Below are 22,399 nucleotides of genomic sequence, written 5' to 3' on the forward strand. Positions count from 1 at the left end.
CATTTTAATTTTATAGGCACAGAGTCATTTCATATTATCAGCTGGCATGTTGTACACAAAATACCAAAGACTATTTATTGCTTAAGAAATACAAACAGGTGTCTTTTTTTCCCTAATTCCTTGTTAAAATGGCTACTTTGTCACAAATGTGCTGTAGCTTTAAATATTCTCTACTTTGTTATATTTTAAGTCATGAGTTAAAACTTATCTGAGCCAAAAAAAAAAAAAACCACCCACAAAAAACCAAACCAAACCCAGGAATTGCTTAGAAAGGAAATAACGCATCCTTAATTTAGTTTGTATGGTCCAAATAAAATATGAAAATGTAATTTTTAAAGGACTGAATAGTTTTAAAACTAGGGCAGTGCTGTATGATTTTATTTTGAGGGTCAGATTTATTGCTATAAGAATGAAAGGTATTTGAGACAATCTAGTCCCAAGGGAATAAATCTGCAATCCAGAGAGTGCTGCAAGGAATAAAGCCTCTGCATTGATTTACCAAACTATCTATATCCCTTTCCTTCAGGTCTTTTTTTTTTTTTTTTTAACCACAATGAATTGAAAATATAAATGACAAATTTAGCTGCAATGTGGAAATCAATGGGATGTTCTAGAGGAGTCTGCAGAATTTGTTTCCTTGACCTCAGTGTTGCCTTTGGTAATCCATTTGAATAGGGTTCCCATGTAATGGTAGGAGACAATTGGAAAGTGTTAAAAGAAATGACACAATTTATTATATATATGAATTAAATAGGCAATGCTTAATTTTGTAGGTCTTCTTTCAGAATGTGGTTTTCTGTTTGATTGAAAAACTGCAACTCTGCTTTTCACTAAGTGAAATTACTGTAGAAGACTGTGTGACAAGACAAGCCTAATTTATTTTATTTTCTATTCTCTTCCCCACCCCCCCACCCCCACCCCCATTTTTCCCTGTTTAATTTTAAATGCATTGACTATTCCCTTTTAGGTTCAGTGAAGGCAGACTAACAACTGCTAACAGAATTCCATAAACAATAAATTAGCTTTAGATTAAGCTTGCTTCCATTATTTTTTTAAGGCTGTGATAAGAACTGCATGGAGCTCAGAGTGCTAAAATTAAATAAAAGCTATCTTTCATGTTTAGTGCACAAAAAGAGAACTGAAATGCACTTTTCAAATGGTTTCAGGAGAATACTGCTTGAAAATCACAGGCTTTCTTTAAAGGCCAGAACCTTATAATACGGTAAAATGTTCCGGAAGCGGGATGTCCAGAACTTTATCTGTGGTAAATGCTGTGTAACCTGATAGACCAATCTGCAATGAGTCTGTCCCTGCTTTTTATCATAGTCATAAGAGCAGAGTATAATTCAGGTTCAAGGGACAGCTAGTCCAGGTGCTTGCTTAGAGCACTGCCACCTATGAGGTCAGACCAGCTTGCTCAGAGCTTTATCCAGTCAGGTTTTTAAAACCTCAAAGGACAGAGAGGACACAGCCTCTCTGGGCAGCTGGCTTCATTGCCTGACTGTCTTCATGGGAAAACACCTTTTTTGTTTCAATTTATACCTATTGCCTCTTGTTACCCTGCCATGAATGGTTCTGAAGAGCCTGGCTTTGTCTTCCCAACAATCTAATGCACTGGGGAGGTGCAGTTAGGTGCCACCAAAGCTTATTTTCTCCAGGCTGAGCCAGTTCTGGTCCTTCAGCTTCTCCTCACAGGGGAAGTGCTCCAGCTCTGAGTGCCCTGTGTGCCCTCTGCTGAAGTTGCTCCAGTTTGTTAATATCATTCTTATACAGGGGAGGAAGGGCAGGAGGGAAGGGGCTCAAAACTGGATGCAATACTCAAGATGTGGTCTAATGAGTTCTGTCTAGAGGGGAGTAACCCCTTCCATGTGATCTGCTGGCTGTGCTCCTTCATGCAGCAACAGATGCTGTTGGCCACCTTTGCTGTGAAGATACACGTCTGGCTCAGGTTAAGCTTGCTGCCCACCAGGACCCCAGGACCTTTCCTGCAGGTCTGTTCTTCCCAGCCTGTGTTGTTGCAGTGGCTTCTCCATCTCAGGGGCATGACTTAGCACTTGTTCTTGTTCAGTTTCACAAGATCCCTGTCGGCCCATTCCTCAAGCCTGTCTAAGTCTTTCTGGATGGCAGCCCTGCCCTTGAGCATATTGACTAGTTCCCCAGCTTGGTGTTATCTGCAGTGTTGATGAGAATGAACTTCATTACCTCCTCCAGGTCATTAAGAAAGTCTTTAAACATAACGGTTCCCATGATAGACCCCTGTGGTACCCAACTTGTTGACTTGTCAATCACTACCTTCTGAATCATAGAATCATAGAATCATAGAATCATAGAATCATAGAATGGTTTGGGTTGGAAGGGACCTTTACAGGTCATGTAGTTCAATCCCCCTGCAAGAGCAGGGACATCTTTAACTAGATCAGGTTGTTCAGAGCCCCATCCAACCTGACCTTGAATCCCCTGACCTTTCCAGGGATGGGGCCTCCACTGCCTCTCTGGGCAACCTGTGCCAGTGCCTCACCACCCTCATTGTAAAAAATGTCTTTCTTAAATCTGCTCTAAATCTGCCCTCCCTTAGTTTAAAACCATTGCTCCTTGTCCTGTCACAACAGGCCTTGCTAAAACGTCTGTCCCCATCTTTCCTATAGGCCCCCTTTAAGTACTGGAAGGCTGCTCTAAGGTCTCCCCGCAGCCTTCTCTTCTCCGGGCTGAACAACCCCAACTCTCTCAGCCTGTCCTCGTAGGAGAGGTGCTCCAGCCCTCGGATCATTTTCGTGGCCCTCCTCTGGACCCGCTTCAACAGGTCCATGTCCTTCTCGTGCCGAGGGCTCCAGAGCTGGACACAGTACTGCAGGTGGGGTCTCACCACAGCAGAGTAGAGGGGCAGAATCACCTCCCTTGACCTGTTGGCCATGCTTCTTTTGATGCAGCCCAGGATACGGCTGGCCTTCTGGGCTGCGAGCGCACATTGCTGGCTCATGTCCAGCTTTTCGTCCACCAGTACCCCCAAATCCTTTTCTGCAGGGCTGCTCTCAATCACATCATCCCCCAGCCTGTATTGAAACCGAGGATTGCCCCGACCCAGGTGTAGGACCCTGCACTTGGCCTTGTTGAACCTCATGGGGTTCACACAGGCCCACTTCTCCAGCTTGTCCAGGTCCCTCTGGATGACATCCCGTCCTTCTGGCATGTCAACTGCACTGCTCAGCTTGGTGTCATCTGCAAACTTGCTGAATCTTACCATCTAAGCTGTTCTTTTATCCATACAGTTGTCCATCCATCCAGACCGTAATGTCCTAACTTAATAAGAATGAAACATAAGAATATTGTTAGAGACAGTGTCAAAAACCTTGCTAAAGTCAAGGTAAATTACATCCACTGCTATCCACTCATCCTCTATACCCAGATCCCATCATTTCAACATAGAAGGCAATCAGGTGGGTCACGTGTGATTTACCTTTGGTCAGCTGGTACCCTGCCAACTGTTTCCAGTCACTTACTTCTCTTTCAGTTGCCCAGAAATGTGCTATAGGAGTCATTCCATGATTTTCCCAGAGACTGAAGTGAGCCTAACTGGCCTATAGCTCCCCAAATATCTTTTGGTACTTTTTGAAGATGGATGTGAAACTGTCTCCAGTTCTCAGGGACCTCCCCTGTTCTCTATGATGTTTCAGAGATGATAGAGTGGCCTTGGAGGGCATTGTCCAGCTCTCTCAGGAGCTTTGGAGGCACCCATTGGGTCCCATGGACTCATAAAGTTCAATATCTCGCCAGTAACTCCTGGCTTGATCCACATCCACTGCTGGTTGCTCCTCTCCTCCTTGAACCCTGTCTGAAATCACCAGGTGTCATGGTTTAAACCCAGTCAACAACTAAGCACCACACAGCTGCTCGCTCACCCTCCTCCCTGCCCCTGGTGGAATGGGGAAGAGAATAGGAAATAAAAGTAAGACCCATAGGTTGAGATAAAGACAGTTTAATAGGACAGCAGAGGAAGAGAAAAAAAAAAAAAAAAGATAAAAGAATGTACAAAACAAGTGATGCACAATGCAATTGCTCACCGCCCACTGACCAATGCTCAGCCCGTCCCCAAGCAGTGATCACTGCTCCTTGGCCAACTCCCCCCAGTTTATATACTGAGCATGACGTCATATGGTATGGAATAGCCCTTTGGACAGTTTAGGTCAGCTGTCCTGGCTATGCTCCCTCCTAACTTCTTGTGCACCTGGCAGAGCATGGGAAGCTGAAAAGTCCTTGACTAGTGTAAACATTACTTAGCAACAACTAAAATGTCAGTGTGTTATCAACATTATTCTCATACTAAATCCAAAACACAGCACTATACCAGCTACTAGGAAGAAAATTAACTCTATCCCAGCTGAAAACAGGACACCAAGGTCTGGGACACATTATTTGTGAAGACTGATGGAAAGAAGACATTGCGTATCTCAGCCTTATCTTTGTGTGCAGTCACTAAATCACATGCAGTTCAGTGATAGTCCCACATTTTCCTTATTCAATCTTTTAATACTAACTCAGTGGTAGAAACACTTTTTGCTGACCTTGATGTCCTTGGGAAGTCTCTACTCCAGTTGAGCTTTGGCTTTCCTGACACCAAGACCATACACCTGGGCAATGTTTGTAAATGCCTTCACTGAAGCCTGTTCCTGCTCCCACCTCCTGTATGTTGTCTTTTTGCACTGGAGAGCACTTACGAGTTCCCTGGTTAGTCAAGCTGGAGCCCCGATACAGCTGCTTATGGTCTGGTTTTGCATTTGGGGAATGCTGTCCTTAAAGTCCTGCCAGCTTTCCTAGGCTTCTTCACCCTTTTAAGCTAGCTGCTGTGGCATCCCACCCACCAGTTCCCTGAATAAGGCAAAGTCTGCTTTACTGAAGTCCAGGACCTGTACACTATTGCTTTCCTTCCTCATTCTCTTCAGGATCTTGAACTCCTCATGGTCAATAAAGCCAAGGCAACCATTGATTAACACTTCCCCAGCTACTTCTTCCTTGTTTGTGAACTGCAGATCCTGTGGTGCCTATCCAGTGCGTACATCAAGAAGTTTTCCCCAATGCCCACCAGAAATCCTTTGACTGCTTGGGTCCCTCCTTGTTGTCCTTTGAGGGGCTGGCACGGAGGTTGCAGATATCCACACGAACCAAGGTCTGTGTTTTTAGACTCCCAAGGGGTTTTTAAAGAGGTCACAGACTTCCTCACTCAGATTGGGTGGTCTGTAACAAGCTCCCACCACAATGACACCTTTACTGGCCTCTCTGCTGACCCTGACATGCAAGCTCACACCCAGACTGATGTCCATCACATACAACAACCCCATACATCTGATTTGCTCCTGCTCTTAGAGGATAATGTCCTTCCTTGTGCCCCTTCATTGCTTGTTGTTCCGGAAGAGATTAGGTACATTTGCAGCACTCTAGCTGTGCAAGCTGGGTCAACACATCTCAGTTGTTCCAACACTGGGTTAGTTTTTTGGCCACGCTGTAGTTCCTCCTGCTTGTTTCCCAGGATGCATCCATTTGTGTACCAAGGCTTAAGGCAGGTGTTCTTCCACTTTGTTTTATCATTCCCAAAGTCACTCTTGTTCCTATCACCCTGCACCCTTTGCTTTCCACTTCTTTCCAACCATTGCCTCCATTAACTGTGGTTGTAATGTCCCAACCCTGATCTTCCTGGGTTAATGCTTGACTCAGCAGGTTGGCCAGCCTGCAGGTGAAGATGCTCTTGCTCTGTCAAATGAATGCAATATATCCCAGCATACTGTATAACATTGTCCAGTTAAATTCTTAAAAACAGTATATTAAATGTCTATCCCCTGAGCAAATTAAGGCATTTTCCTTACAGGTATATGTATACATTTTAGAATACATATATATATATATAAACTTATATCTTTCATCTGTTCCTTTCATCTGCCTTTCAGAATTAAATACTTAAGGAGATACTATAACCAAAATGTTACAACTGAGCCTCAAGAGATTTGCGGTGAGATCCTGGTTTTATTAAAGGTATTTTTGTGATAACAGACACATTAATTTATTCTTCCTAACGTGATGTACTACTTAAAAAAGAAAAGTTAGTTTTCCTTCCTGGTATACTTCCTTTACATTGAAGAGAAGCTCTTTAGATTCGGGACAGTTGCTCAGTATCTTTTAGCATAATGCCAAGTATTACAGACATGAAATCTGAGCAGCAGCCTCTACAGGTTTTTGAACTGTAAACAATAAAGTATGCAGACAATAAAATTAAATATTTATCTATATTTTAACAAGCTGTTCTGATTTTTTTGAGGCACTAAGAGTATGTTTAAATGCCATTGTACACTACTTTGCAAAGATATCAGAGTTGGCCATGAAAAAGTTGGGACTCAACCAACTCACCGATATCAATGGAATATCAATGTGATATTGAAGACTATTGAAGACTGACAGAATTTGTTCTTTTGACTTTAAGCTTTCTTTTGATTATTGATTTTAACAGAGTACCTGCTGTCATTAACAGCAGACAAAAAGAAAAAGCCAAAGTAGTCACATAATATTATGTATATGTTAAGCAGACAATGCTTAATTTTGTAGGAAGACTCAAAATGGCATTGTATGATAGGAAAAATTGCAACTCTGCTTTTCAGTAAATAATTTTTTAACTAATATTTTGGTTACTAAAAGCATATTAAGCAAGCTCGGACTGCTTATTTAGGAGCAGCTTGGTTACCCCTACCAAACACTGTGTCATGATATAAAGAAACACATTTAAAGCATCCTATATTCAGTCATATTCCACCTCTTGTCATTAAAACTTCTGACAAATTAGCATTTGCATTATTATAGAATGAAGTACCTCTGACGCTGCTTCTGGAAAATTTAAATAGCCTCAGAAAGGCAAAGAAATATTTTTCTGGGATTTCTCGGAACCAGAATCTAAATTGTGTTTACAAAGACAAGGATTAAAATCTCCTGAAAAAATAAAGAAGTGAATACAATTTTAATAATGGGCATTAATTAAATTTTTTGATGATTATAAAATAACAGTACTGCAAGCTTAGTGTTATTTTTCCTAAATTTTGGGTTCTAACCTTATGAATTTATTCCTTTATATCAATCTCTGCCTATTAAACTGAATACATTCTTCAACATTGAAAAAGGTACTCTTCTTCCTTCTCATTCATGTTGCATTAACTAAGTCAACCACAGGTTCTCTGAGCCAGACCTCAGCTGAAGCAAATCTTCAGGGGGAAAAAAAAAAAAAGAGAAAAAAAACAGTTTTACTGATAGCTGAAAGACACTTTACTGGCTCTTGTAGAAGCTATCATGCCTATGAAATTTTCAGATGTTACTCTGAATTTCTCATAGACCTGCTTTCATTAGATTTTTTCTAAGCAATAGAGTCCCTTGATGAGCTTTCCTAGTGTCTTGTAATTTACTACTCTTTTTATTTCTATAACTTGATTGCAAAATGGCAACTAAAATACTACACAGTATGTTTAAAGTGATATCACTCACTTTGTCATTATTTATGCCTGGGAAAATGTCCTTCAGATTTTATTCAATAGTTCACTTCTTACTAATACATCTTTTAGCTTCCCTAAGCCCTATGACAGGGTATTCACATTTTACCCATCACATCCCTAAATTCTTCATTTGCTCAATATGCTCAACAGAATCTATATACTTCCTTTCTTTCCCTTATTTACGTCTGCTTATTTCAGCTTAACTTTCCTGAGACATATGTCTAACATTTCTTAAGTTCATGCTGAATTTTATGGCTTATTGTTTTATTTCAGATTGTTCCTCTTTCCTGCCTCCTACTTGGTAAATAACAATGAACATACACACACACCTGCACATACATACGCACACAAACAATAGTTTCTTGTTCTTCATCTGGAGCATTATAAAAAAAAAAAAATCAGTTAATTGAATAGTCATCAAAAGTCCACCCTTTTCAAAGGCTTACTGTCGTTTTGACATAAAAACAGGTGAAGAAATTATTTCCATAAACACAACTCTGTGGACTTAATGTGGAGTTCTGTAGTGGGTTGACCTTTGCTGGCTGCCAGATGCCCACCTAGCTGCTCCCTCACTCTCCTCCCTCAACAGGACAGTGGGAGAAAATACTATTAAAAAGCTTGTGGGTTGAAGAAAAGATAGGGAGATCACTTAAAAGTTACCATGATGGGCAAAACATACAAGCAAAACATACACATACAAGCTCATTCTGCTGATGAGCTCAAAATTTGGGAAATGCAAATATTTGCATAGACAGTGTCTGTTAAGTACAATATAAGTATCTTTCATTATCCTCAAATTCTATCTGAGAAAAAAGACAATTTATATATTTTTCCATTATGGGTATCACATGTTTCTACAGAGAACATATAAGACTTCATCTTATCTCTTAGCTTATATAACGTCTATTGTCTTTCTTCTCTCTACTCCTCCCAGTCCCTTTGCATTTTAAATGTTTATAGAATCATAGAACGGTTTGGGTTGGAAGGACCTTTAAAGATCATCTAGTCCAACCCCCCTGCCATGGGCAGAGACATCTTCCACTAGATCAGGTTGCTCAAAGCCCCATCCAACCTGACCTTGAACACTTCCAGTCATGGGCATCCACAGCTTCTCTGGGCAACCTGTTCCAGTGTCTCACCGCACTCATTGTAAAAATTTCTTATTTATGCCCAATCTAAACCTTCCCTCTTTCAGTTTAAAATTGTTGCCCCTTGTCCTGTCACTACAGGCCCTCTTTATATATTGAAAAGCCACAATAAGGTCTTCCCGAAGCCTTCTCTTCTCTGGTCTAAACAACCCCAACTATCCCAGCCTTTCTTCATAGGAGAGGTGTTCCAGCTCTCTGAACATTTTCATGGCCCTCCTCTGGACCTGCTCCAACAGGTCCGTGTCTTTCTCGTACTGGACACTCCAGAGCTGGATGCAGTACTCCTGGTGGGGTCTCACCAGAGCTGAGTAGAGGGGGAGAATCACCTCCCTCAACCTGCTGGCTATGCTTCTTTTGACACATCCCAGGATACAGTTGGCTTTCTGAGGTGCAAGCGCATATTGCTGGCTCATGTCCAAAACCAAACTAAAGACCAAACAGTTTGTACTCAAAAACAAACAAAACAAGCTTAAAAACAAATTTATATGTAGTTATTGACATTATTTATATAACCTATTAAAATAATTAGCAATATTAAAGTAATTTTAAATAAGTAAAAATATGACAGCTTGTTAGGATTTTTTTCTCATAGTTTTTAGTAAAATTTTCAATAACTGAAGAATATATTTACAAAACCTGTGCATCATAGTTAAATAAATATTTCAAATCTTTATGAAAAATTGTTTTCCTCGTTTCCTCAATACAGTAGGTTGTCTTTGATTTTCCAAAATGATGAATGGATTGTTCTATCTGAGTGTAACAAGACATAAAACTGGATCCATATGCCAATGTTATTTTCAAATGAATAATTATTTACATAAAATAATAGCCAAGTTTTATGTACATCAGGTTCTCCAAAGGAGAACCATAATCCAAATAGTTATTCAAAAAATAATATAATGAACCAAAAATAATGCAGTAACATGCAGAATTGGGTGTCATAGGTATGTAGAAGAGTATATCTATTATAACCTTGGTCACTGCATGACATCAGAAAGAACTTGCATTTGGATGGATATGTTGGATAGTTTGCAGAAGATGAAATTGATATTTTGGTCTAAACAAGCAGCATATGACCTGTCTAGTTCTTTGGTCTTGGGGCATGAAAGAATGGAACACCACCAGCAGAACAGTACAACACATAGAAAAAAAAAAAACCATCCTAACATCCTAAGTAAAGGTTGGAGCTTCTAAAGAAAATGGCTAACTTATAGAGGAAGTGTTCAGAGAACCTCTGAGCATGAGTCATTTACATTAAAAAAATAAGAATACTTATTTGAAGAAGAAAAAATCACAGTCAATTTCTTTTTAAGAGTTCCTATGTATAAAATGACAGGTTGAACAAAACAGATAACTTTTTAAAAATATGGTATTTGATATATTATTTAGAACCTGAAAGTTAGAAAATAGTTAATAAACAACTTTATTATTATTATTATAAAATAAATTACTGCATCACATTGTAATGAGGACAAAAGTATGTGAAGACTAGCAGTAGAATGGTTTCTCAAAAGTGGTAACAAATTTTAATTTGCTGCTTCCTCCCCAGTGAAGTGAATATCTCCCAAGATGCCTGGGAATCTATTGAGCACATTCAAGTGCCCTCTTAGAATGGTGGTTGCATGACAAGGGACATGGTGAGGGATATGATTGTCTTGTTCACTGTTGCCATATGAAGCAAAGGACTGGAAAAAGGCAAATAATTACTGAAATAAATGAATAAATGAGCACTGAAAGAAATTAATAAAGGTGAACTGAACTTTTCATTGCATCACATACCAACATAACAACAGCACTGGTCCCTCTGGAGTTTTAAATTAGATGTGTCACTGCAGATCATACTGTTTCTGGAGAAGGACAAATTTATAAAAGGTGACCACATCTATGATGACTGAGTTAATCAAACAAAAACACAAAGAAAAACTCTAGAAGTGGAATACAAAATATTCTTTCAATATTCAAAGAGACACTAGGAAAAGAAGAAAATCTTATTCGGTATAATAATGCCATGCTATAAACTGATATTACATCACTGACAACAGTACTTGCCTAGGTGATTTTTTTTTTTTTTAATAACCCGAGAGTACAGAGGTTGTGCTTTGCTGGATATCTTTGTGAATACCGTTCAGATAGTTAAATTACAGTACCTAATTGAAATTTCTTTTCTCCTCCAGGCATTTACAGCAATACTGTCTCTTTCACTCAGCTTTCAGGAGGTATGCATAAGAACAGTATTGTTAGTTGCATGCCAAATGAAGATATGAGGTCTTCATATCTTCATATCTTACTTCTCACTTTGAGATGATCAAACGTGGAGATCTTCCAATCTACTGTAACTACAACAAGTCTTAGTGCAGACTAAAAAGGATATAAATTGCTAAAAATCTCCCTCTGATCCTTCACGGCTTTCTCACGTTTATACACTATTTATCTAGCTATTCAGAACCTGATTCTACAGATTTTTTTTTCTACTACAGCAGACTACTCAGAAGAATCTCAATGAAATTAATGATACTATTTCTGTACAATATTTTATTTCAGATTTAAAAAGGAAGTTACTAAAAAAATATGTTCTGTATAAATGAAGGTCATGACTTACAATCTTAAAAAGCATGCAAAATTTTGTGATTTGAGAGGAAAATATTTTGGACAATTTAAGCATATTTTAGAAACAACAGAGGCAGCAGATTTAGTTGTCACATTTTCATATCAACTTTAATCTATGAACATGTTAGAAAATACCACAATCAAAAAAGAGTGACAATAAAAAAAGTTCAGTAAAGATTTCAGTTCTTTTTTTCTTTCTTTTTTTTTTTTTTTTTAAATGGGGACATGAGGCAAGCTACTTATTGTATTATTCTCACTTTAAACCTGTCAAATAATTATCTACAAGAAATCCCTGCACCATGATAGATAGATAGATAGATAGATAGATAGATAGATAGATAGATAGAAATTGTAGCAAAAAAAAGGCCCTCCTGTGCATGGATATTCTCCATTTGTTGTTCCAGTTATAATATAGCTACCTTTTTAATGAAATTTCTTTCAAAAGGCTGACTGCAAAAGTAACTTATTTTCATGAATAGGATACACCAAGTCTGGATGCTACTTCAGTCTTTAAAAATGATGTTAATGAGTGTAATAGGTATTTGGGGCTAAAAGATATTTTTTGACACTATTTTTGTTCTGTACTCTCGTTTTATACTTCAGCCAAAAGGAAAATTATTTCCACTCAAAAATGTTTCCTTACTAGTTCCATTCCTGGAAAAGCTTGCTGTTTTTATAATATCCAAAATTACAATTTCTAACTAAGTGTTCAAAAAAATAGCACAATCTCAAAGAGACTATAAAGCTTGTTCTTCTCTCTGATTACTGAGCTCGTACATCTGTCATCAATAAAAAAGAACTTAAAGAGAAAACATGAGGCCTCGGTACTGATTTTACACTGTAAATCCTCTATAAGCACTTATGACAACCCCATTATTACCATGTCAATTCATCATTGTTAATTTTATTACAAAGATTAATAAATGAATTAAAAATGATTAAACAATGACTTTACAATGTTAACTAGTAAGCTTTAAATACAACCAGACATAATTTCAGGAAGTAAATCTGTAATAGATTTCTGGAATTAAAATCCTAACCCTTCTACAAACGTTTTAGCTTTCATAATAGAGATGCATTTTTATAGGATGTGAATAAATTACAGCTGTTAAGAATTAAGTATAGGCACCTGAGGAGTTCTTAAGTGCATTTAATCCCATGGCAACTCTGGACATACATAAAAAAGTAAATCCTCCTTTCTTTGCCCTCTGTGCACTACTTCTGCTACATTTATGTAATGGAGACTAAGAAGGATTGATGGCTTTGGCATGGGAGTAGTTTACACATAGAACTCCCATTTCCCCTTCTCCCATCCCATACCGTAATCTCAGCTCTGATGACATAATTCATTTTTAGCCTTCCCTAGTTGTATTTTCACTGGGTTATTTTCACCATATTAATTATACTTTATGTCTTTCCTAGATCTGGCATGTATTTAATCTTTTTCAAGAACCAAATACAAAGCTATAAAGAAAATACTGTGTCTACTCACTAAAATGTTAATACCTTTCTACCTAACATTCTCTAAAAAAAAGTCAGCAATGTGTTTGGAACTTTGTTCAGTGGCAATGTCATTGGAGACATAATATAGTGAATAAATTTATTTCCTCATAAGGTAAGTCATATAGATCATCACAAATTATGCATTGCTACTCTTTGCCTTGAGTCTGTATTTAAATATATGATTTTCTGATAAGCCTCACTGCAGAGGAAGGGCTAATAAGTAGAGCTGACATTTTTAAGGGAATCTTAACTATCTGGATTCATATATAAAACTAGCCAGAACAACTCTTTTTTGATGGTTTCATTAAATTTCTCTAGTAATCTGTTGTTTTTGTGATGTGGGTGACAGAGGTACTGCTGTTTCACTTGTCTTATAAATCAAAATCTGGTGGAGGGATCCTGGTTTTCTGCAAGACAACATGGATTCACATGAGGCGTCACTGCTTGTTTTACTTGCTGATGCTTGAGAAAAAAAATGCATCTTCTTGAAAACTAATTCACATTGCTCATGATACTGCAGATCTTGTAAAAAAACAAGTTGCCCTTCAAATGCTGAAGGCTTCCTCATTAAAATCTAAACTCACTTCTCTCTCCCTCTCTCAACCAAGACCCAAACTGAATCATAATGCTTCAATTGCTGCGGTTAATATTCTTCTCATTAAAAAAGTGGTGTACAATTCCCCAACATAAGTACTCTTTTTTTCTGTGTTTGTGTGACACACACAGTATTTAGGGTGGGAGAGTTAATATAAATATAAAACAATTATTTTGTACAAGTGGGAAATAATTATCTGTTTCCTTGTGACCCTTCTTGTCTGGAAACTCTTTTATACTATTAAGATTAAAAAAAACAACAAAAACTAAGATCAAAACCTAAATAAGCCCCTCTCCCCATTTTATTTTTAAGCCATTTTGTAATTGCTAGCTGGCAGCTTCTGCTAAAAAACGAGTGAATACTTTTTGTCTTTACCCTATTTTTTCTATAAAAACTAGATACCTGTGCAATTATCCAAAGACTTAACCACCTGGAAGCACCTTTGAAGTTGTGAGTGTATTTATTCCAGTGTAAAACTTCACTTGAAACTTAAAGTTCTGCTCCTGCCTTTGGCACCTGGCAGCTTGAAGTCTCTCTCATCTCTAAACCCCACTGAGAACTGTAAAGTAGGAATTCCTCAAACTACCTCACTTGAAGGAATCAATCCAGCAAGTGTCACAAGGTGACACATACCTTATGTATTGTGGTCACACTCCAGAGGCTGCCAACTCAACTCTGAAAGATCAGTGAGAAATGTGTTTATATAGGGTCCCGAAATACACAGATGTAAAGCTTGAGTTTAAATCTTGCGTCTAGGTGATTTTCTCCACTTATGAAGGAAAGAGTTTCGTGAGGAAAATTAGCACCATAAAACGACTTTTGTTAAAATGTTATTTCATACTTTATTCCATACATAATTTCCAATGCTTTATAAGAGTATGTATTAAATGTTCATTATGCCAAGAAAATATATTGTATTATTTCTGCTAAGGGGGTGAGAACTGTGAACATCTACTTCTTAGGTAGCTGTGTGCAGTAACCCCAGGTAGAACTCTAACTTTCTGAAACACTCTGAAAATACTGAATTCTGGCCTTTGCTAGAGAAAAAGAATAATGAAATGCAGAAAAAGGTTGTTTACTTTGATTCAGCATCCTTTAGCTCCATTACACAGAAGCCCTTGATGTGCTTTAACCTGACAAATGCTTCATAATAAAGTAAAAATGTTGTCAGGTGTAATTATCATTCTTGAATAGGAACAAATGAGGCAATAACTATTTCAAGCTACAATACAAATGGACTCATTCAGTGAAGAGAATCTTTTGGATATTAAAAAAAAAATCAATGTGTAGCTTTAGGAATTCTAACCAATACTTAAGAAATCACAAATAAATAAGGGGTCTTATTGATTACTTACTCAAATCATTCAATTCCACTGACTTTAAATGGTATCAAAATGGGTACCTTTTTTTTTTTAGATTTGGGAAAAAATAATCCCTTCATGCTCTGAACTACAGCTGAAAAGATTCCCCTCTGCAGCAGAGTTAGAAGCACAGGCTCTATATGATGAGTTCAGCTCAATTATGCTACAACTGAGTGAAGTCTGCAATGCGGACAAGACCTGTGTGGGGTATTCAGCAGTTCAAGGACTGAACCATCCAATTTACTGAAGATAATGAAATGTGTCATAATCATTCCCACTGCAAATGCTCATGTGGAGAGGATTTTTCACTGATGACAAACATATGGACTGACAAAGGGAGCAGGTGTGAAATTGACTTAGTTAAAGCCGAGCTTCAAATCTAGGCTAACTTCCTTTTGATATGTCAAACTAGTCTCAGTTCTGCCCTAAAAAAATCACACCATACTTAGGGTCACTAATAGTCATCATAATCATAGTAGGCGCTTGCATGGGACTTTATGTTTTCAAAGCCTTGTACAAATTTGCATTTCCATCTTATTTGTGTGTGGTCTTGCAATTGATGTACAAGACGAGCACTGAAAGTGTACACGCTTTTCAGAGTGACAGGGCTTCATTTATTTATCATTTCTGGATGAGAAGGAAGGATGAGGAGAGGGTAAGAAGGAAAGCTTGGTTTCAGATGGGATCTGCCAGTGCGTCCTGTTGTCTGTCAGCTCAGCTTCGGCAAGAGCAGGAGTATCTGGAGTTAATATTCTTCTCCTTATAGGGGTGAATTAGGAAGAGACAGTGGTTCCTAGCTCATCCTCCTCCTAATCCTACCATACATCCCCATGGAGGGGAGGAAGATAAGGTGGTAAAGAGAGGTGGCACAATGTTAGTTACAGAGTTGAATAGGGAACACAGGAAGTCTTGAATGTCAAATATAGAAAACAAAATCTTGAACAGGCTAAAAGATCAAACCAAGACAGAGGAGCCAACTGAAACATTCAAGAACTGTGAGAAAAATTAGTTTTGCAATTGCACAAAGAAACTAGAATGTGAGTTGTCTGCTCCTTGCAATGAGACACAGATGTCATACTGAGAAAAAGTGGAGAAATAAGGGGAATAGGGTTTGTTGCTCTTACTGAGCTAGAGAAACAGGCAGTAGGAAGAAATGCTTGTTAAGAGAAACAATCCAATGGCAGCAGATATTAATCCACCCTACCAGCTGATGCTCTACCTTGTGTTTCTGTGAAATAAAACCTGGCATAGACAGTATAGCACACAGGGCTTTTTTGATGCTTCCAGCTCTTTAATGTTCAAATTAAATTGCCTATTTTGAATTGATGGACAAAAGGAAGCATAAGAGGAAATGTGTTCATCCAGAAGAAAAAAAAGAGGGGGGGGGGGTATAAGTTACATAAAGTAAAAAAAAGAGTTAAAAAATAGAATGAGGATAGCATAGCTAAAAGAATAGAAATAGGAAAGAGAAAGGGAAACAAATTTAAAAAATAAGCTCGACAAAGAGAATTATAGAATGAAATACAAATCTGTAATAGGAAAGAGATGGGAAGGTTAGACAGAGACTAAAATTAAAAAGCAGTCATATTTAATCTGCAAACATTCAGAAAAAAAGGGCAAGAAAGTGAGAAAATAGAACAAGTGGCATATGATCAATAATATTAGAGCATTATTATTTTTATCTATTTCATCAGTATTATAGTATATTTATTTTCAGTACAGATCTTGGAAAACGTTTTCACTCTATAGTGGGGTTTTTTTTACAGGCAAAAATCCTGAGTTATATTTTGAACAGTTTTACTCTCACAGAATCATATTTGATTTGGTCTGAATAAAGGAGAATGTTATGAAGCATTCATGCTTACAAACAGTGCCCTTTTCCACCAAAGAAGCACCCAAACACTCCTATGACAAGTGATAGACCATACTGCACACAGGAATTTAATGAAATATGTGACAAAAATGTCTAGCCCCGTATCAGTTGCGATTTTTCTTTGTTACTGATTTTTCACTGTGAAAACTCAGACCTGAATTACATTCACTGAGGTATGTAGGTGCAGAACAAATAAGTAGAATGAAAATGAAGTGATATAGGATATAAATGCAGCTACCTGTGACATTGTCTCTGCCTTAGGTTGCTCTAACAAAACTATTTCTAAGTTTCTAAAGTAGTTTATGCAGGATGAGCTATGAGAGATATCTAGAGGAAATTTATCAATATTCTTTTCTTACATCAGTGCTGTAGAAAATTATTTCTAGTTTAACCTATAATACTCTATACAGGTATTTTTTTTCTACTGGACTCTGTTATACTTGTGTCCTGAGGAAGGGTGGGGGATTCACCTCAAAGTGTGATTGAGGCAACCAGTTTGACAATGATCAACTCTAATATGACCGATGAACACAGCTTCTGACTTGCAGGGTTCTTTTTTTTCATCTTGTACTGATTTTGGCTGGGATAGAGTTAATTTTCTTCATAGTAGCTTGTACGGGACTATGTTGTGGATTTGTACTGAAAATCGTGTTGAGAATACGCTGATGTTTTAGTTATTGCTGAGCAGCGCTTACACAGAGTCAAGGTCTTTTCTATTCCTCACACTGCCCCGCCAATGAGTAGGTTGGACGTGCACAAAAAGTTGGGAGATGACACAGCTGGGACAGCTGAACCCAGCTGACCAAAGGGATATTCCATACCATATGACATCATGTTCAGAAATGAAACTGCGGAGGAGGTTGGCAGGGGGGGCTGCTGCTTGGGGACTGGCTGAGCATTGGTCGGTTGGTGGTGAGCAATTATTTTCATTTGCATCACTTGTCTTTCTTGGGTTTTTTTTTCTCTCTTTGTTATTTTTGCCTTCTTTCTTTATAGTATTATTATTATTATTATTATTATTATTATTATTAGTTATTATTAAACTGTTTTTATCTCAACCCATGTTTTTTCTCACTTTTACCGTTCTGATTCTCTCCCCCAACCCACTGGCTGGGGGAGTGAGCGAGCAGCTGTGTTGTGTTTAGTTGCTGGTTGGTCTTAAACCACGACAGTCCAACAGTTTGTGTGACAAATATTGGATTAAACTTACAAAACAGGTATCCAGACATTATTGACATCTCCGGTTTTCCAGTAGGATCCTTTTCCAACCTTACAAGAAAGTTGTGGTCTGTGTATTAACCTGTGTTTACCCATTTCAGTGTCATACATTTATTTATTTATTTACTTACTGGCCAGTGGAGTATGAACATGGAATACTGCTTTTTGAAATCAGTTCTGAATAGGCTTGCCAAGGCAAGGGGACAAAAAATGTCGCCTGCAACCATTGTAAGTACCACTTTCAGTGCAGCAGAGACCCCTCTCAGTAATTAGAGCTGCCGGGCTTACTCCACTAAGAGATGGCCAGCTGGCAGAAGGCCTTATTTTAAGCACAAACAACACAGTCGTAGTTGCATCAGGCAGCAGCAACACAAACAGCCAAAGGTCTCATTCCTCTGTTCAGCAGAGGGGACCCTATCTGCAAGGGCAGTGGGAATAGCTGACAGCCTGGGGGCTACCCACGCTGCAGCTGACTGTACCTCCAGCAACAGTGGGTGAGACACTGAACTCACCTGAGGTTTCCACACAGGAGTATTTGCACAGTTGCCTTTGAACTGACTCCAGGAATATCCCCCTAGGAAGGTTAGATTGACTCAAAAAGTTGTTTTAGCTCCCACCTTGCCTGAGGAGGCCATCCTGTTCAGCCACAGAGTGTTACTGTGTCTGCCTTTGAACCCCTTTGCACACCAACCCCCCTACATGATGTGCTCCTCTGCTGCTCTCATTGTCGTGATTCCAGGAGAGAATTAGGTATTGCAATGACCTTTCATGTGTTTTTTGTAAACTCCCATGGGCAGGAAAATCCTCTTCTACCTGTACTGCAGGGGTGACACCTCTGTAGTAAGTGCATAACATATTGCAACTGAACTAAGTGCAAAATGCCTCACATCTTTGACATAGAATACAACTGCTAGATATTAATGGAACAAAGTAAGAGACAAAAATCTCTTTATATCTGAGACACATTCCAAAAATAATAAGAGCAATTAGCGCAATCTTCAAGCCACTTTGATGGTTTTCAACATTTTAAAAAATACATTAAGAAATGACATACAGTAAAGTTTATCATCAGTCCTGATCTCCTAAATTAAGCAATCTCTGTCAGAAACTCTATATACAGTGTCCACATCTAGTACAGGGGATTTTACAAAATATTAGAGGCAGTTAAAGCAAATGACTTTCAAAATATAAAGAAGTTTCATGTATGACAGCTAAATGAATGGCAATAAAATATGCTAATTATTTTTCTTGTTTTTCAGAAAAGTCGTAAAGGGTGCTATCTGGTTAGCTGTTGGTGGCAGCTTGCCACAATTAAAAATAAACAACCTAAAGAAAACCTGGAAAATCCAGTTATGGCCATGCCCCATAATGTTTTCTCAGGTGGCAGAAGCAAAGTCACTTCAGCGTGTCATTCTATATCCATCTTTGTTTAAAGATAGACCTCAGTTACTGGAAAAGTACCATTATAGCCAAAGTAGTTAAGATGAATCTACAGTGTATCTTGAGTCTAGGGCAGAGACCAGCAGTTAAGAATCACAGACCTGCAAAGACAAACCAAGTGTTTTTTCAATGCATTGCTCTCTTTCTCCTTCTTTAAGTTGCTCAGTGTATTACTCAGGAGAAGTTGATCACAGATTTCACTCCTAATAACTGACTTAAAATCACACACCGTTCACAAGAACCCTGAATATCTTCACTTATTTTACCATAGTAGCTAATGTTTTGCATTGTGTTTCTCCAAAAGTGTTAAATGTGTGTGTGAGACAAAGGGGTGAGGGGAAAGGGTGGGGGAGGGAAAGTAGTGATCAAAGATCAGTTTAACCTAGGGAATAATGAGGTCATATGAAAATACAAATGCCATTATGTATTCCTGTGTATTCATATGTTGCTCAAAATAGTGCTTCTCATCATAATATTTCAAGATAAAAACATAATAAAGAAGCAAAGAGCAACATAATAAAGAAGCAAGGACCTTGACATATTGAGTTAAATCAACCACAGAAAAATCAAATCAATTGAAGGCCTTGAGGTAACTTGCATCTCTAATATACTGTATGTGCAAGAAAACACTATGTCTCTGGAGTTTCTTTCCCCTTTGGAATGATTCTGCTACTGTGATTTATTTGTTTTTCCTAATATTTCTCTAGGCAATGATATCAGTGGTGTATTTTTTTCTCAGATAAGTGAATTCATTTCAGATTTTACCCCCAGACGTCTTTGAGGAATCCCATGAATATATCAAAAGGATCCTCTGGAGAAAATTCAAACCCTGCATTCTAAAAAAAGATTAAAAATTCCTGGACAGATTTCAGTTATGTAAGTCAGAAAAGTCCAGTTGAAATCGATTGCATCAGCCAAGTTCTTCTTTCTTTCTGCTTTTTTTTTCTTCTGTAAAGTCTATGCTTTTTTCTGTTCAGCTATGAATTAAGCCGTACAATTTTCTAAGGTTTTGTTTTTCAGCCTTCTGTAATGTCTTATGGAGCTTCTATAAAAAAAGACAAAGTAATAACATTGGAGGATGTAATAGAAATAGGAAATACAACCCCTCCCCACAAACCCAACACCTTTATATTTCTTTAAAAACTGTATTTCAGTCTCTACTCTTATCAGATAAACAAGGAGATGAGCTGGAATTGATCGAGGACATCTCAGAACAAAATGTCACCTCAGAATTTTTATACTAACAAAAAATGCCGATAGGCATTGTACCAGTTATTCTTTACTGTGTTGAAGAGAGCTCAGACATACAGCTGTATGTCAGACAAAGATTTCCTTCACCATGAGTAGCCAGAATCCTCTGTAGCAGCTAAAGGGACTTATGAAAGGAATGGACAAATCTATTTGGATAAAAAGATGACAGATTTAATCTTTAAAATCACTTTTACTTGCTTTTAGAAACCTAATAACTGTGTTCTAAAAAAAAAAACCCTGAAAGTGTTTTTGTTTTTTCTTTTCTCTTTTTCTCCTGACTGGCTGCACTGAAGTATCACTCAATGATATTTTTTCCCCATATACAAGATTAGGTACTCACAGACAGTTAAGAGCTGGCTATTTTCTGAGAAAAAGTCTAAAATTGTCTTTCTGATGGTTCATTTGTATCCATTTTTAAGGACCTCATAAAACCAGCTAAAAAGTCTGGAACAGAGATTTTTTGGAATCAGTGGGAAAATTCCAATTGTTTTCAGTTTTGTGTTGTGTCCTAAGATAGGATGGACCACTGAGCAGACAATCTAGTATTTGCTATCATTTTGTAGAACTGAAAACTTTTTGAACCATTAGTTCCCTAATATCCCTAATCTGGAGACAGATATTTTATGTCTCAGTAAATCTCCTTAATCTTAAGAAGAGGCTTAATCTAGGTAAGGACAATTCTATTAAAAACATGATGATATTGCTGATATAAAGTTTGTCCTTATCTGCAACAGGTTGAGATAAGAATGAGCAGGCTTTTCATTCATATTTCATAATATAATTGTAATTTGCTAATTGAATCCATAACCCAACTCTTTCTGCTTGGAAGTGTTCTGCATATCACTTTACTTTTGAGTTCTGATGACTCTTTTATGGATCAGAAGTACAGGAGCAATGCTACAAAAACTTTGAAGTCTCTTTCTGAGCTCAGGTATTTTTCATGCCAGCTGACTTTCTGGAGTTCCACCGGTGATCTGTACAGTAAGCAGTTTTTCCTGTCAGCTTCCCTTCCAGATCTGATAACAATGAAAACATCAGAGACCACCTACCTAACTAACTAACTAACTAAATTCTAATTTTCTGTTTTTTAGTCCAGGCTTATTCTACATTCCAGATATTTATCTTCATCGTACAGCTCAGAAATAAAGCTAAGAAATAAACTTTGCTGCCAGGCTACAGTGTTATAAGTACAAATAAGAATGAGAACAAGAATGCTGAGAATTAGATCACGTCAAGTGAAGGGTGAGGGCTAAGAAACAAAGAAACACATAGAAAAGCCTCTTAGATGTACTGTTTTCTCTCCTACTCACAAACACACCTTTCTGAAGCACACTCAAATTTTTACAATGGCCATTGTCATCTTGAGAAAGAAGGTTAGCTTAAGTTGTGGCATCGCTGAAGTATTTGCTCAGCACTGAACCTATTTGGTGACGTTTTGTCTATTGTACAGACTGCCCTGCGTTGGAGTGAATATTACTCCTGTATGCTGGTCTGACTCCATACATCAAACAGTTACAAGAGCCACAGAAGAGCAGAAGTGCAATAGACCCACCTCTGGACCTCGAAGTAGTCTTAGAGGTGGATGACATCAGAGTGGTTGAGCTTTCATGACATCATCCCTGCTGTTGAGACTCATATCAAAGCCTTCCACACCACTATGGGTGAGGAGGGTGAAATCAGAGATACAGGTATTCACTCTGATTCTCAACTTACTTTCGTCTCCTTATAACACACTATGGCTCTAAAAATCTATCCACAAAGCTAACAGTTGTGTCAAGATGTACAAAGAACCATTCCCCTGTTTTCCTTATCTCAGGCAGAGAAGTCTGTCTCAGGGTCAGGGGCTTTGTGTGCTGAATGTATTCCCAGGCTGAGCAGCACTA

The sequence above is a fragment of the Mycteria americana genome, chromosome 2 (assembly GCF_035582795.1).
Source record: "Mycteria americana isolate JAX WOST 10 ecotype Jacksonville Zoo and Gardens chromosome 2, USCA_MyAme_1.0, whole genome shotgun sequence".
NCBI classification, from domain to species: domain Eukaryota; kingdom Metazoa; phylum Chordata; class Aves; order Ciconiiformes; family Ciconiidae; genus Mycteria; species Mycteria americana.